We start from the raw sequence: 12,859 nt of genomic DNA, 5'->3' as shown, positions 1-12,859 counted from the left end.
AAAAAAAAAAAAAAACAGCCAGACGTGGTGGCAGTCACCTGGGGAGGCTGAGGCAGGAGAATTACTTGAACCTGGGAGGCAGAGGTTGCAGTGAGCTGAGATTGTGCCATTGTACTCCAGCCTGGGTGACAAGAGTGAAACTCTGTCTCAAAAAAAAAAAAAGAATGTTGTCCTTTATCCTGCAGCTAATGGGGAGCCATGGAAGGTGATGGAGAATGATGTTATTACCCCAGGGATCAGCTCCCACGTGGCCTTTGTCGCCCCCTAGAATTCAGGAATTTAGCCCCCCTCACCTTTCCCTTCTCCACCTGCCACCTAGATTTCAAAATACTTTATGTGCACACAGTTCCCGGGAACTTTCTCCCACCTGTAGTGACCTGGGTTCAAATCGCAGCCCTGCCACACCTTGGCCCTATCCTTCAAGCAAGTCACGAACCTCTTTCACCCTTTCACCTTCAGTGTCCTCACCTGTAAAATGGAGATAATGACACCTCTGCACAGTTCCATATCTCATGAGGGAACATTGCATGGCACAGAGCCACCTAGGAAATGGAGTACAGTTGAATTCTTTCTGTGCAGGGTCAACCAAAGCCGCAAAGGGGGACTGAAGGGCTTCCCAAAGGGCAAACAGAAGTTCCATTCCTGGGAAGTGTCCCTTGGGCCAACTGGTCCCGATGGGAGTGGAGGGAAGCATTTCTGAAGCCTTTCTTGGGCAGCCTGACCATGGGTAGGTACCTCAAAGCAGATCCCCCCAAACCTAGACTTGGTCTTCTGCACCTTCTCAGAGCCCCCACCCAGCAGGCCAGGAGTCAGCAGGCTGGCGTGGGGCTTACATAATCTGGCAGGAGTCCCACACCTTTCACCCAGTGATCAGGGCTGTGTTTACCCGGAAGAGGTGTTGCCGGGTAACCTCCCTGTCCTCTTAGGTACCTGCACACAACACAGCCCTTTAGCCTTTGCTGAGCTCTGCTTGTTTTCTGAGTTCTTAGTCATAGTCCCTGGCGTTACTGTTGGCAACAGCTATTGTTGTTTTGTTTTGTTTTTTACTGATATATCACAGCAGGTATGTTTTGATACACGTATACACTGTGTACTGATCAAATCGGGATAATTAAGAAATCCATCACCTCAAACATTTATCATTTCTTCATGTTGAGGATATTACAATTCTTTTAGCTATTTTGAGACATACCATAAATAATTGTCAACTATATTGCTCTACTATACTATTGAATACTAGAACTTATTTCTTTTGCTTTTTTTTTTTGAGACAGGGTTTCACTTCCATCACCCAGGCTGGAGTGCAATGGCATGATCTCAACTCACTGCAGCCTCTACCTCCCAGGCTCAAGTGATTCTCCTGCCTCAGCCTCCCAAGTAGCTGGGACTACAAGCGCATGCCACCACACCTGGCTCATTTTTTGTGTTTTTGGTAGAGACAGGGTTTCGCCATGTTGCCCAGGCTGTTCTTGAACTCCTGAGCTCAAGTGATCTACCTGCCTCAGCCTCCCAAAGTGTTGGGATTACAGGCATGAGCCACCACGACTGGTGAATTTATTTCTTCTATCTAACTGTATTTCTGTGCCCATTAACCAACTTTCTTCTCTTCATCCCCCCCCACCGACACACCCCACAACAGCTATTTTTTTCAATGTGAAAGTATCAGTGGGAGCATTTAGTGGTGAGGCAGTAGTGGGTAGTGGGAGACGAAAGGAACAGCGGGGACTACAGATCTGAACACACTGTGTGTCCCAGCCTCCTCCAGCTGTTAACTCTGGGACCTGGAGCCAGTTGCTTGGAGTCTCTGAGCCTCCATTTTTACAGCCAAAAAGTGGGTTTAGTGGCCATGCTATCACGAGGAGTAATGTATATAAAAGGCTCCTGAATTACTTGGGAGCTGGCCATGCTAATCAAATGTTGACTTTTTTTTTCTGGGGAACGGAGTTTCGCTCTTGTTACCCAGGCTGGAGTGCAATGGCGCGATCTCGGCTCACCGCAACCTCCGCCTCCTGGGTTCAGGCAATTCTCCTGCCTCAGCCTCCTGAGTCGCTGGGACTACAGGCACGTGCCACCATGCCCAGCTAATGTTTTGTATTTTTAGTAGAGACGGGGTTTCACCATGTTGACCAGGATGGTCTCGATCTCTTGACCTCGTGATCCACCCGCCTTGGCCTCCCAAAGTGCTGGGATTACAGGCTTGAGCCACTGCGCCCGGCTGACTTTTTTTTTCTTTTTGAGACGGAGTCTTGCTCTGTCGCCCAGGCTGGAGTGCAATGGTGTGAGGCTCACTGCAGCCTCTGCCTCATGGGTTCAAGCGATTCTCCTGCCTCAGCCTCCCGAGTAGCTGGGATTGAAGTCGCATGTCACCGTACCTGGCTAATTTTTGTATTTTTAGTAGAGACAGAGTTTCACCATGTTGGCCAGGCTGGTCTCAAACTCCTGACTTCAGGCGATCCGCCCACCTTGGCCTCCCAAAGTGCTAGGATTACAGGCGTGAGCCACCATGACCAGCCCAAATGTTGGCTCAGAATATCACATCGTGTTTTGTAACCTGCCTTGTCTACCCATTACAACTCTTTCCAACCACAGTAGGGAATTTAACACTGTCAAGGGTTTCCCAGACATGCCAGACTCCTAACTGCCTGGGATCACAGGAATAAGAACTGAAAACCCTCGATTTTAATTTCCTGTTTGGCCTTGGGGTACGCTCCCAGATCTCAGTTCTACTTGTGGAACCATGGAGGATTGGGACTGGGGTTGATGCCTACTCAGGGTCCTGATCTCTGATTCTGTCATTCAGACCTAGAAACCTGAGACCTTGTACCTCACCTTTCCCTTCCTTTTTTCTTTCAACAAACCACCCAGGATTCAAATTCTAGCTCTGCCACTTCTTGGCTGTGTGACCTTGAAAATTGGGTACTTAACTGTTCCATGCCTCTGTTTTCTGATCTCTAAACTGGGAATGCTTGTATTACCTATTTCACAGGGGTTTGGATTTGTTTTTAGTTTTAGTTTTTGTTTTTGTTTTGAGACAGAGTCTCACCGTATCACCTAGGCTGGAATGCAGTGGCATGATCTCGGCTGGCTGCAACCTTCACCACAAGGGTTCAAGAGATTCTCCTACCTCAGCCTCCCGAGTAGCTGGGATTTTAGGCACCTACCACCGTGCCTGGCTAATTTGTGTATTTTTTGGTGAGACAGGGTTTCACCATCTTGGCCAGGCTGGTCCTGAACTTCTGACTGCATGATCCACCCGCCTCAGCCTCCTAAAGTGCTGGGATTACAGGTGTGGGCCACTGCGCCTAGCCTCACAGGGTTCTTATGAGTCATGAATGGATATTTGTAAAGTACTTAGAATAGTACTTGTTTGCTTTAACAAAAACTGAGTGCCGACTCTGTGCCAATCACTCTTGCAGACACTGGGAATATAAGCATGAACAATAGTCCTGAGGTTTTGTTGGGAGCGGGGGAGAAATAAAACTACACTTAGCACTCCAGTGATGCAGCCCCAAAGCAGAGCAGTGTTGACTATTGTGCCCAGGGATCAATGCTCCTGATTTTTTTTTGAGGCAGGGTCTGGCTCTGTCACCCAGGCTGTAGTGCAGTGGCACCATCTTAGCTCACTGCAACCTCTATCTCCTAGGTTCAAGCGATTCTCCAGCCTCAGCCTCCCAAGTACCTGGGATTATAGGTATGTGCCACCACGCCTGGCTAATTTTTGTATTTAATAGAGACAGGGTTTCACTATGTTGGCCAGACTGGTCTCGAATTCTTGACCTCAGGTGATCCACTTGCCTTGGCCTCCCAAAGTGCTGAGATTACAAAGTGTGAGCCACTGCGTCCGGCCCCAATTCTTTTTATCTAAACAATTACAACAGCTTCTGTCTTGACCTCCCTATGGGAGCCATGCCCCAGGCCAACTGTGCTTCTAAGATCTCATCAGATGCCAGTTACATCCTCCCCATGGTACCATCACCATCCTCACTTCACAGATGAAGATATAAAGTCACAGTGAGGTTATATGTGCCCCCAACCCAGGGCCTGGCACATTACAGGGGCCAGAGAGCAACTGTTAAATAAATGAGCAAACAAATGGACAACGGAATCCTACTGGCACTCACCATTCCAGGGAGTAAGTGTTAAAGCAGGGATCAGGAGTCCCTGCGCTCCTTGAGGACAGGGAGCTCGACCATATGTGCTTGTGGCTTCACCCCCAGACTGTACTGTTGCCACTGTCCCCCCTCTTCCTCCTCACCATCATCACAGCTAACCTGTTACTGAACACCTACCTAATCCACACCCTGCCATTGATGTAAGGTTTTCTGCATATGAACTTTTTTTTTTTTTTCTGGGGACGGAGTTTCACTCGTTACCCAGGCTGGAGTGCAATGGCGCGATCTCGGCTCACCGCAACCTCCACCTCCTGGGTTCAGGCAATTCTCCTGCCTCAGCTTCCTGAGTAGCTGGGATTACAGGCGCGCGCCACCATGCCCAGCTAATGTTTTGTATTTTTAGTAAAGACGGGTTTTCACCGTGTTGACCAGGATGGTCTCGATCTCTTGACCTCGTGATCCACCCGCCTCGGCCTCCCACAGTGCTGGGATTACAGGCTTGAGCCACCGCGCCCGGCTAGATATGAACTTTTAAAATCATCACAACAATCTCATGAGTTATGACCCATTTCACAGGTGAGGAGACTGAGGCATAAAGAGACAACATCATGCTCAGAGTCACATGGGTAGTAAACGACGGAGCTGATTTCAAATCCAGACAATTTGGATCCTGAGCCTAAACTCTTAAACACCATGTCATCAAAACATTCTTCTCTTTTTATTTGTTTATTTTTTTTTGAGACGGAGCCTTGCTCTGTCGCCCAGGCTAGAGTGCAGTGCCACAATCTCAGCTCACTGCAACCTCCGCCTCCCGGGTTCAAGAAGTTCTCCCGTTTCAGCCTCCCAAGTAGCTGGGATTACAGGTGTGTGCTGCCACACCCAGCTAATTTTTGTATTTTAAAAAAATTATTTATTTATTTATTTTGAGATGGATTCTCCCTTGGTCGCCCAGGCTGGAGTGCAGTGGCACGATCTCATCTCAATGAAACCTCCGACTCCCAAGTTCAAGCAATTCTCCTGCCTCAGCCTCCCGAATAGCTGGGATTACAGGTGGATGCCACAATGCCCCGCTAATTTTTTGTATGTTTTGTATTTTTATTTTTTTGAGATGGAGTTTTGCTCTTGTTGCCCAGGCTGGAGTGCAATGGCGTGATCTCAGCTCACCACAACCTCCACTTCTCAGGTTCAAGCAATTCTCCTGCCTCAGCGTCCCAAAGAGCTGAGATTACAGGCATGCACCACCATGCCTGGCTAATTTTGTATTTTTAGTAGAGGTAAGGTTTCATCATGTTGGGCAGGCTGGTCTTGAACTCTCAACCTCAGATGATCCTCCCGCCTTGGCCTTCCAAAGTGCTGGGATTAGAGGGATAAACCAGCATGCCTGACCTAATTTTTTGTATTTTAAGTAGAGACAGGGTTTCACCATGTTGGCCAGGCTAGTCTTGAACTTATGACCTCAGGTGATCCACCTGCCTCAGCCTCTCAGAGTGCTGGGATTACAGGTGTGAGTCACTGCACCTAACCAAGACATTCTTCTCGTTTTAATCACCACTTCTGTGGTTTAAAAATTGGCCGGGTGCTGTGGCTCATGCCTGTAATCCAAGCATTTTGGGAGGCTGGCGTGGGTAGATTACCTGAGGTCAGGAGTTCAAGACCAGCCTGCCCAACATGGTGAAATCCCATCTCTATTAAAAATAAAAAGTTGCCGGGCGCGGTGGCTCAAGCCTGTAATCCCAGCACTTTGGGAGGCCGAGGCTGGTGGATCACGAGGTCAAGAGATCAAGACCATCCTGGTCAACATGGTGAAACCCCGTCTCTACTAAAAATACAAAAAATTAGCTGGGCATGGTGGTGCGTGCCTGTAATCCCAGCTACTCAGGAGGCTGAGACAGGAGAATTGCCTGAACCCAGGAGGTGGAGGTTGCGGTGAGCCGAGATCGCGCCATTGCACTCCAGCCTGGGTAACATGAGTGAAACTCCGTCTCAAAAAAAATAAAAAATAAAAAAAAATAAAAATAAAAAGTTAACTGGGCATGGTGGTGGGTGCCTGTAATCCCAGCTACTCGGGAGGCTGAGGCAGGAGAATCTCTTGAACCAGGAGGCAGAGGTTGCAATGAGCTGAGATTGTGCCACTGCACTCTAATTTGGGTGACAGAGCAAGACGCTGTCTCAAAAAAAAAAAGGGGGGGAGCGGGGGGAAACTCAGAAATATCTTGAGACAAATGACAATGAAAACACACCATACCTTAACATATGGGGTGCAGCTAACACAGTAATAAGAGGGAAGATTACAGTAATAAACATTTACGTTAAAAAGAAGAAAACATTGTAAGCAGTGGCTCACGCCTGTAATCCCAACACTTTGGGAAGCAGAGGCGGGAGCATCACTTGAGCCTAGGAGTTTGAGACCAGCTTGGGAAATAGGGAGATCCTCTCTACAAAAAATTTTTAAGAAAAAATAACCTGAGGTTAGGCACAGTGACTCATGCCTGTAATCACAGCAAATTTGGGATGCTGAGGTGGGAGGATCTCTTGAGGTCAGGAGTTCCAGACCAGCTAGGCCAACTTGGTGAAACCCCATCTCTATTAAAAACACAAAAATTAGCTAGGCTTGGTGGCAGGCAGCTATAATCCCAGCTACTGGGGAGGCTGAGGCAGGAGAATGTCTTGAACCCAGGAGGCAGAAGTTGCATTGAGCCGAGATGTGCCATTGCACTCCAGCCTGGGGAGAGAGCAAAATTCTGTCTCAAAAAAATAAAAAAGAAAGAAAGAAAAAGAAAGAAAGAAAGAGAGAGAGAGAGAGAGGAAGGAGGGAGGGAGGGAGGGAAGGAAGGAGAGAGAGAGGAGGGAGGGAGGGAAGGAAGAAAGGAAGGAAGAAAAAAAGAGAAAGAAAGAAAAAGAAAGAAGAAAGAAAGAAAGAAAGAAGGAAAGAAAAGAAAGAAAGAAAGAAAGGAAGAAAGAAGGAGAGAAGGAAAGAAAGAAAGAAAGAGAGAGAAAAGGAAGGAAGGAAGGAAAAGAAAAGAAAAGAAAAGAAAGAAAATAAATTACCTGGGCATGGTGGCACTCACACGCCTGTGGTTCCAGCTACTGGAGAGGCTGAGACAGGAGGATCACCTAAGCCCAGGAGGTTGAGGACACAGTGAGCCGTGATCCCACCACTGCATTCTTCCCTGGGCAACAGCTGCCCAAGAAGAAGAAAGATCTCAAATCAAAAGTAGTACATGCTCATCATTATAAAATTCAAGCATTGCAAAATTTTATACTCTAAAATGTTTAAAAAGTGAAAGTCCTCTGTATGATCCTTCCCAGAGATAACCTTTGTTCACAGTGTTATGTGTGGACTCAGATGGTTTTTTCAAAGCTTGAAGTGATATTTTCTTTTTTTCCTTCAATTATTTTATTGTGGCAAAATATATATAACATGAAATTACATCTTAACCATTTTTAAGTATATAGGTCAGGGGTATTAAATACATTGATAATGGTGTGCAACCATCCCTATAAATTTTTTCATTATGCAAAACTGAAACTTTGAACCCATTAAACACTCCCAATTTCCCCTTCCCCCAGGCCCTAGCAACCACCATTTTACTTTCTGTCTCTTGGATTTTGACAGCTCTAAGTAGTTTATATCAGTGGAATCATACAGTATCTATCTTTTTTTTTTTTTTTTTTTAATTTGAGACAGAGTCTCGCTCTGTTGCCTAGGCTGAACTGCAGTAGCAAGGTCTTGGCTCACTGCAACCTCCACCTCCCGGGCTCAAGTGATTCTCCTGCCTCACCCTCCTGAGTAACTGGGATTACCGGCACCTACCACCAAGCCCGCCTCCCAAAGTGCTGGGATTATAGGCGTGATCTTAAAAGGGATCTTAATCCCTTTTCAGATATATGATTTGTAAATATTTTCTACCATCTGTGAATTACCTTTTTACTCTACCGACACTGTCTTTGGATGCACGAAGTTTTTTAATGCTCATGAAGTCCAATTTGTCTATTTTTGTTGTTGTTGCCTGTGCCTTTGGTGTCATAGCAAAGAAACTATTGCCAAATCCAGTGGTGTCAAGCTATTGCCCTATAGTTTTAGGTTTTACATTTAGGTCTTTGACCCATTTTGAGTTAATTTTTATACAGTATACAGTATTAAGTAAGGCTCCAACTTCATTCTTTTGCACCACCATTTGTTGAAAAGACTGTTCTTGCCGGGCGTGGTGGCTCACGCCTATAATCCTAGCACTTTGGGAGGCCGAGGCGGGTAGATCACCTGAGGTCAGGAGTTCAAAAGCAGCCTGGCCAGCATAGTGAAACCCCATCTCTAAAATAATAATAATAATAATAATAAATATTAAGACCATTCTTGGTGGACGCAGTGGCTCATGCCTGTAATCCCAGCACTTTGGGAGGCGGAGGCAGGTAGATCCCATGAGGTCAGGAGTTTGAGACCAGCCAGGCCAACATGGTGAAACCCTGTCTCTACTAAAAATACAAAAATTAGCCAGGTGCGGTGGCAGGTGCCTGTAATCCCAGCTACTTGAGAGGCTGAGGCAGGAGAATCACTTTAACCTGGGAGTTCGAGGTTGCGGTGAGCTGAGATCGAGCCATTGCACTCCAGCCTGGGTAACAGAGCAAGACTACATCTCAAAAAATAAAAAAAGAAAGAAATGAAATCAGGAAGTATGAGTCCTCCAGCTTAGTTCCTCTTTTTCTAGATTGTTTTGGCTATTCAGGGTCCCTTGAGATTCCATATGAATTTTAGAACAGAATTTTCTATTTTTGCAAAAATGGCATTGAGATTTTGACAGGGATTGCACTGAATCTGTCAATCGCTTTGGGACACGTAAACCTTTTAACAATATTAGGTCTTCCAGGACAGGCACAGTGGTTCATGCTTGTAATTGTACCACTTTGTAAGGCCAAAGCGGAGGATTGCCTGAGCCCAGATATCCAATATCATTTTGTTTAATATAGGGATACTCCCATTAACCTAAAAAAAAAAAAAAAAAATTAAGTCTTTCAATCTATGATCATGACATAGGTTTCCATTTATTTATGTATTCTTTAATTTCTTTTAGCAATGCTTTGTAATTTTCACTGGACAGTCTCACCACCTTGGTTAATTCCTAAGTATTTTATTTTACTTTTTTGAGATGGAGTTTTACTCTTGTCGCCCAGTCTGGGAGTGTAATGGTGTGACCTCGGCTCACTGCAACCTCCGCCTCCTGATTTCAAGCAATTCTCCTGTCTCAGCCTCATGAATAGCTGGAATTATAGGCGCCTGCAACCACGTCAGGCTATTTTTTGTATTTTTAGTAGAGATGGGGTTTCACCATGTTGGCCAGGCTGGCTTCAAACTCCTGACCTAATCCACCCACCGTTGGCCTCCCAAAGTGCTGGGATTACAGGTGTGAGCCACCACCCCGAGTCTATTTTCTTCTTTTTGATGCCATTATAAATATAATTGTTTTTATAATTTCCTTTTCAGATTGTTCGTTGTTAGTGTATGGAAATGCAGCTGATTTTTGTCTTTTTTTTTAATGGGATAATATAATACATTTTGTTTTATTTTACCTGCTGGGGACTTACAGGCCGCTGCTTATGGGACATGTCTTCATGGCTGCACAGTGGTCCGTGGTAAAGACATCCACCCTGGATTTAGCCAGTTCCATTAGGATATGTTAGGGATGTTAGCAGGTTTTTGGTTTTGTTTTGTTTTGTTTTGTTTTGTTTGAGATGGAGTTTTACTCTTGTTGCCCAGGCTGGAGTGCAGTGGCACAATCTTGGCTCACTGCAACCTTCGCCTCCCGGGTTCAACCTATTCTCCTGCCTCAGCCACCTGAGTACCTGGGATTACAGGCACCCAACACCATGCCCGGCTAATTTTTGTATTTTTAGTAGAGACAGGGTTTCACCATGTTGGCCAGGCTGGTCTCGAACTCCTGACTTCAAGTGATCTGTCTGCCTCGGCCTCCCAAAATGGTGGGATTATAGGCGTGAGCCACCATACCCAGCGTGTTTGCAGTTTTTTTTTTTTAACCATTTCAAGCCACACTGCAGTAAGCACCCTTGTAAAACCAGGCTGCCCAGGTTTTAATCCTGCCTCTATCAACAAGGGCTTCCTATGCACTGGTGGGAGGTCTTGGGTAATTGCCAGTAGTAGAGCATCTGGGCCACAGGACAAGAACATTTTCACGTTGCCTACAGGAAGGAAAAGCCAGCTTTACCTGGAAGGTAGAAGACTGCTGGTTCCCCTACCCCGCTATTGGTGCTGCTGTCTTTGCTCAGCTGGTCAGTATGAACCCTGTTTGTTCTGAGCAGTGCCTGACCCATGAGAGCTGCCCAGCCGTTCATAGCGACAGTCCTGCTGCTGCCAGCAGGGTCCAGAAATTGCCCATCTTGTCAGGAAGGTTCATCAGGTGTCTAAGGCTGAAGAACATTTCAAAAAAACCCACGTTTGCCTTTTAATTCATTTAGGAAAGCCAGGAATGTCCAAAACAAGCCCTCAGCCAGAGCTGTTCTTTCTGCAAAAACCACTAGGGCCTTACTTTCAAAAACAGCACTGCCCCAGCTGGTCTCTGATTAGCATCTCTACACCTGGATAGCCCAGCCGACTGAATTACCTTCCAGAATGCAGCCAACTGCCTTTTCCCCTGAATCATCATGACTCCTGCAAATCAGGCACTAAAGTGATTAACTTCCTTCTGGGCCACCTGGTAGCAAACATCTCCTGGACACATCCACAGATTTGTCCTGCTGCCACCTCAAAGAGAACTATGAGGCCAGGCATGGTGGCTACCCCTGTAATCCCAGCAATTTGGGAGGTGAAGGGCAGGCAGATCACCTGAGGTCAGGAGTTCAAGACCAGCCTGGCCAACATGGTGAAACCCCATCTCTACAAAAATACAAAATTTAGCCGGGCATGACGCCGAGTGCCTGTAATCCCAGCTACTCACGAGGCTAAGGCGGGAGAATTGCTTGAACCCGGGAGGCAGAGGTTGCAGTGAGCCGAGATCATGCCATCTCCAGCCTGGGCAACAGAGCAAGACTCCGTCTCAAAAGAAAAAAAGAGAGAGAGAGAGAGAGAGAGCGAGCTTTGAGTATTCCTCAATGATAGCTGATAGGGAGGTGGTGCAGGGTCACAGAGAGAGTGACCAGATCCCTGGAGGCCAGGGCAGGGTCCTTATGCCCTGTCACTGTTGCCCTGGTGACTAGGCAGAGCACTCACCTAATCTGGGGCATTGTTCCCTCTCACCTGCACCCCTTTCTGCTGCACACCCCGCCCCCACTGCTTTGCCTGGCCTACTCCTTGTCACTCTTTTTTTTGAGATGAAGCCTCACTCTAATGCCCAGGCTGGAATGCAATGGCACAATCTCGGCTTACTGCAATCTCTGCCTCCCAGGTTCAAGCGAGTCTCCTGGCTCAGCCACCTGAGTAGCTGGGACTACAGGTGCACGCCACTATGCCCAGCTAATTTTTGTATTTTTAGTAGAGACCAGTTTTAGCCATGTTGGCCAGGCTGTCTTGAACTCCTGACCACAGGTGATCCATCTGCCTCAGCCTCCCAAAGTGCTGGGATTACAGGCGTGAGACACTGTGCCTGGCCTTCCTTGTCACTCTTTAGACCTCAGCATTGGTGCCATTTCTGCAGGGAAGCTCTCCCTGACCCCTCCAGATAGAATGGTCCCTTTCTAGATACTGTTAAGGTACTAAGCTTGCAACACTTAAAATAACAGTGACAGCTCATTGTTGGGACATTGCTATTTATGTCTCTCTCCCCACAGACAGTGAGGTCACAATTGTAGAATCTGTGTCCTGGTCTGCATCCCAGTACCTGGAAAGCATCAGGCACATGTGTCAGTCACATGCCAGCGTTCTGGAAATTGTGTAGCTCAGTGGATATGAGCATGGTGTCAGAGCCAGGCTGCCCAGGTTTTAATCCTGCCTCTGTCAACAAGGGCAAGTTACTGAATCTCTCTGCAGTTTTGCTTTGCCCATCTGTAAAATGAGGATAATAGTATTTATCTGGGCTGGGTGCAGTGGCTCATGCCTGTAATCCTAGCACTTTGGGAGGCCAAGACAGGTGGATCACCTGAGGTCAGGAGTTCGAGACCAGCTTGGCCAATATGGTGAAACCCTGTCTGTAATAAAAATACAAAAATTAGGCGGGAGGCAGTGGCTCACGCCTGTAATCCCAGCACTTCAGGAGGCTGAGGCGGGCAGATCACAAGGTAAAGTTCCAGACCAGCCTGACCAACATGGTGAAACCCCCTCTATACTAAAAACACAAAAATTAGCCAGGCATGGTGGTGGGTGGCTGTAATCCCAGCTACTCAGGAGGCTGAGGCAGGAGAATCACTTGAACCCAGGAGACAGAGGATTCCAGCCTGGGCAACAGAGTGACTCCGTCTCAAAAACAAACAGAAAACAAAGAAACAAAATTAGTTGGGCAGGGTGGAGGACACCTATAATCTTGGCTTCTCAGGAAGCTGAGGCAGGAGAATCGCTTGAACTTGGGATTCTGAGATTGTGTAGTGAGCTGAGATTGTGCCACTGCACTCCAGCCTGAGCAACAGAATGAGACACTGTCTCAAAAAGAAAAAAAAAAAATAGGCAGGTGAGGTGGCGGGCACCTATAATCCTGGCTTCTCAGGAGGCTGAGGCAGAATTGATTGAACCTGAGAGGCAGAGGTTGCAGTGAGCCAAGATGGTGCCACTTCACTCCAGCCTGGGTGAAAAAGTAAAACCTGCCTAA

The 12,859-nt window shown here is 46.9% G+C and overlaps 1 long non-coding RNA gene across 1 annotated transcript in view; it reads right to left on the bottom strand.

The window, feature by feature from the left end:
- Positions 1 to 10,207: 10,207 nt before the first annotated feature.
- LOC108318181 overlaps positions 10,208 to 12,859 on the bottom strand; it is a 13,341-nt gene continuing 10,689 nt past the window's right edge. The window contains exon 3 of the long non-coding RNA XR_001831048.2: positions 10,208 to 10,221. This is a non-coding gene — a long non-coding RNA (uncharacterized LOC108318181). The remainder of the gene's footprint in view (positions 10,222 to 12,859) is intronic.

The sequence above is a fragment of the Cebus imitator genome, unplaced genomic scaffold (genome assembly GCF_001604975.1).
Source record: "Cebus imitator isolate Cc_AM_T3 unplaced genomic scaffold, Cebus_imitator-1.0 Scaffold216, whole genome shotgun sequence".
NCBI classification, from domain to species: domain Eukaryota; kingdom Metazoa; phylum Chordata; class Mammalia; order Primates; family Cebidae; genus Cebus; species Cebus imitator.
Note: the sequence above shows the minus strand (reverse complement) of the source record. Positions and strands in the feature narration are given on the sequence as shown.